Source organism: Austrofundulus limnaeus, unplaced genomic scaffold, assembly GCF_001266775.1.
Source record: "Austrofundulus limnaeus strain Quisiro unplaced genomic scaffold, Austrofundulus_limnaeus-1.0 Scaffold335, whole genome shotgun sequence".
In the NCBI taxonomy this organism is placed as follows: domain Eukaryota; kingdom Metazoa; phylum Chordata; class Actinopteri; order Cyprinodontiformes; family Rivulidae; genus Austrofundulus; species Austrofundulus limnaeus.
Genome location: NW_013952737.1, coordinates 429,851 through 434,001, shown reverse-complemented (window position 1 = coordinate 434,001; position 4,151 = coordinate 429,851). Strand labels below are relative to the sequence as shown.

At 39.5% G+C, this 4,151-nt stretch overlaps 1 protein-coding gene across 1 annotated transcript in view; it reads left to right on the top strand.

Annotated features, from left to right (window-relative positions):
- Positions 1 to 1,801: 1,801 nt before the first annotated feature.
- Positions 1,802 to 4,151, top strand: part of nckap5l (NCK-associated protein 5-like) — a gene marked incomplete in the record, with an annotated part of 81,411 nt that continues 79,061 nt past the window's right edge. Inside the window, 1 exon segment of the mRNA XM_014022558.1 lies at positions 1,802 to 1,911.

Sequence of the window (4,151 nt, the reverse complement as noted above, 5' to 3'; positions counted from 1 at the left end):
TGTATGGGGTTAGTTCTTTATAAAATGGTTTCTAATAAATGTTTAAACATCTCTTATCTTTGAGCTTTTAGAAGGTCCTTCATGCTCTGAACTTTATAATTAAATACCATAGAAATTTTATAGCTCTGATGTTATAAAGTTGAGGCTGTTTCCTCAAAATGAGAACTTAAAAATACTTTTAGCCGGTCTGTTTTAGTCGACTGTTAAACTTTAATCACTGAGTCACTATTTTATTACTGTCCTGCTCAAAACTGGATGTTATATTTCTTTATACAGCTTAGAATAAACCATGCAGGCTTTATTTTACAYGTGTGTCACCACCTAAACATTTTTACAAGAAATAAACAATGTTTCCTCTCTGAGCTTTAAACTGATCACAGAGAAATTGACTTTTACAAATTCAGTTTTCATTTATTACAGTTTTTACAAAAGTGCACTTTAACTCAATCCTATTTATTTATTTATTTATTTAATTAATCAATCTTTAAAACTCAAAGCACTTAAGAGCTGTACAGTTCAAAATAAAACTAATTCCTTCAGAAAAAACTGGAATAAAACAAAATCAACTTATAAAAAGATGACTAAAGCAGAGGTTGTCAAACTGGGGTCCCAGGACCCCCAGGGTTCCACGAGCCCGAATGTGGGGGTCCTCCAAAAGTTTCAATAAATTATTTAGGATTTTATTTGAAAAATGAATATGGGGAACAATGCACTAATAAAACAAACAAACTAAACCAAACCAAAAGTAATATTTTCATGGTATTTAGGGGTTAAAGTGACAGTAAATTATTTCTGGAACAGCATGGGGTTTATGAGGGGGTCCCTGGAAAATTTTCACACTTGTATGTGATCACCAGACCCAAAATGTTTCAGAACCCCTGAGCTACAGAATAAAACTGAGTTTTAAAAGCAGCAGGAGGATGCCTCTGGTGTGAAAAAACAGTTTGGAACCCACAACCAGGACCGGCAGACCTGGACCCACTAGCAGGACCGGCAGACCTGGAGAACGAGCAGGCAGGTAAAGAAGAGCAAATTTAAGTTTGATCATTTATACTGAGAACGTTCAGCTGACAGTTAATCAACTTTTAGACTCTCAAATTGTAAAAAAAAAAAAAAAACCTAATTTTTATTCTCCGTATATTAAAAACACACAAACTACAGACAAAATGTAAACGTTTTTGTCACCAGTGTTCTTCCTCTTCTCAGCTAAGCTGACACAGACTTGAGTTATTTCAAAGTATTCTCTGTAATAAGTCGAGCCAATAGATCTACAGCTAATAAAATAAATATTAAATGGAGGTGAGGCTGTTGTTAGAAAAACTAGAATGAAAAGTTGACATTTTCAGGAGCTGATTGTTGCCGCAGGGTGGCGGGCTTGAGTCTTCATTTCATGAACCTGGCAGCCAGGGAGTGACAGTCAGTGTGGTTACCACAACAACCATACAGAGCTTCCGGTAGCAGATTTTTTTAAATCTCAGATTAATTAAATTATTTGAGTTTTAATCTGTGGGTGCATCATTCTGCAGAGTTTTCTTCAGGAATTTTCTGTTTTCTCAAATTGGATTTTTTTTTAATTTATTTATTTTTACATTTTCAAAGTTTAGTCTGTTTGTTTTAAAAGGTTAGTTGTTTTTAAAAGTGTTCAGTTCTGTAAAAGTTCTGTTCATAGAAATAAAATAAATAAAAATCGGGGCGGACGGTGATGCAGTCCGATCCGGTGACGTCACTTTTCTCACCCGACCCAAACACGTCCAGCAGCCGGAGCCAGCGCCGCGTCGGACCCGAGGAGGTCCAGCGGAACCGAACCCTGCGACAATGAGCTCGAACCTGCGGGTCTGAAGGAGGGGACCGCAGATCCATGCTGGGGTTTGTCCGACACGATGCGGCGGAACCGGACCTCCACCCTCTGAGGTGAGCTGCTTCAATCTGGGCTCGTGCTCAAAGGCTCGGCTGGCACGCWTTGTTGTCGGAACCGAACCCGGTGAGGCTCTTCTCGGTGCCGGTTCTGCCCGGGAACATATGAGTCTGTTGTTGAAGAGAAGAAAGCAAAGAGGGCGTTTCAACTCTGCCGAACAGAACCTGTTTGGGTTCGGAAGGCCCGTCTGTCACAGAAACATGTTCCTAACCCGTCCAGCTCGGTTCTGTTCGGCTCAGCTGCTCTCTGCTCACAGATTTACTGATTTTAGCCTCGAAAATCTGAGAGAGGAAACTGAGAGAGGAACCGTGCGGTTCTGGTTCCGTCCTGCAGAGAAACTGCTGCAGAGAGATGCTTGGTTCTGACCCAGAACACCTCAGCTGGGTCATTGTTCTGACAATACAGTCTGACTTTATTCACAATCTTATTTACAACTAAAATAATAATAGTTTTTGTTCTTTAAACTATAAGAATTTAGTTTCAGCCTGAAATCCATCAGTGAGTCCAGACGTCTGTCACTCCCTGACCTCACTCCTGATCAGACATGAACTCAGCAGATTAATGCATTTAAACATTGACAAACTTCAGTTTGGAGGAGAAAACAGTTCTAACATGTTCACATTTTAATGTTAAAGTCATGTAAAGTTTGTGGGAAAAAGATGATTTTGTTTGCAAAAATAATCTAAAACGAGGGTGTGACGTCATCACTCTCTAATCTAAAACTTCATAAAACTGCTCCTGTGATGTAGCCTACAYATCTTTCAAACAGAAAGTCAAAGAAAACATTTTTATATTTAGGAAACCTGAGATTTACACACAATTTTACCCAGTGTGTCTTATACATATTTTGGCAGATTTTCAGCTAAAGTGAAACAGGAAGTGACATCAAAGGGGAACTCTTTGAGTAAAGGAACTTCCTGGTCTTTTTTTAAAATCAAAACAATATTATATGAACTCCGACTCTTGTTTATCGCTCTGATAGAGACTGAATATAATCAAAAGAAACACCAGATCCTTCTCTACAGTCTGTTAGTTATTGTAGCAGCTCTGTTTACATGCAGACACTCCCCTTTGACATCACTTCCTGTTACTGAACATGAGAATATCTCAAAAACGGTTCATCTCAGGGATGTGCCATTTATTTTTTATCAATGTTATCTTTTTACAAATGCATTCATATTTATTGTTAAAATGTTATGTCACATATATTTAAAGTGGACATRTGATGCTTTTWAATCCTTTTCCCCAATTTAAATCCTTCAGTTGGGGTCTGTAAAAAGAGGAACTGCAATGCTTTGGTCTGAATTCCTCCTTAAGCCGGGTACCCCTGGGTTCACACCAAACGYGTGTTGAGCAGCCAGTTTATTCGCAAAGTCTACGGTGGACGCGCATCTAAGWGCAGCGCAGCGCCWTTTGYCAGTTTAGCGYGGCGCACAAGGTAGCGGTAGGTGTGGCTGAGTGTTTTCGGTGCATGCGGYGCGTCCAAAGCAGCCGCTGCTYGAGTTCAAAAATCTGAACTTTCGCTGCTCGACGCAGAATAATTTTTCCATGTGACGGTTTCCTGAACGTTGCCCACTAACCTGAAACAGACGGACAGGAGCTCTTTAGCTGAAATTGACCTTCTGTAGTTTGTGTTCTGGCTGGAGATATCAGCACCGATGCGGGTCAGCAGCTTGTTAAACTGACCGCGGTGTTAAACTGGGCTCGGGACAAAAAACAAAGTTGGTCAGCTCACAGCTCCTGGAGTGGTGAAACTCACCGAACAAACCACCTCTAAATTATCTGGTGTGCGTAACATTCGCTTGCTCTTTAATAAATAAAGCAAAGCCATTTTCTTTATTTTATCTTTATTTCATGCGTCATTAAAGACAGACTGGAAAAAACCAAGAAGCTCCTTCGTCTTCAGACGTGCATCTAGTCCAGGGGTCTGCAACCTGCGGCTCTGGGGCCACATGTGGCTCCTTGGCCTCTCTGCAGTGGCTCTTTGAAAATATGACCAAATATAAGATTTATTTTTTGATTTGGTTTTTTTATATCCACAACAGAAATCAATTTGTATGCAAAAATGCAATCAATACTATTAATACAAAAAGTAAAACGTTAGCTCATACAGGCTGTTGTTTTCTTAAATATTCCAATTTCTTTCTATGATCTTTCTCTCAAATCCAACAGAATTACCGTATTTATTCATGTATAATATGATCTCATGTATAATACGACCCCCACTTTTTTGAGC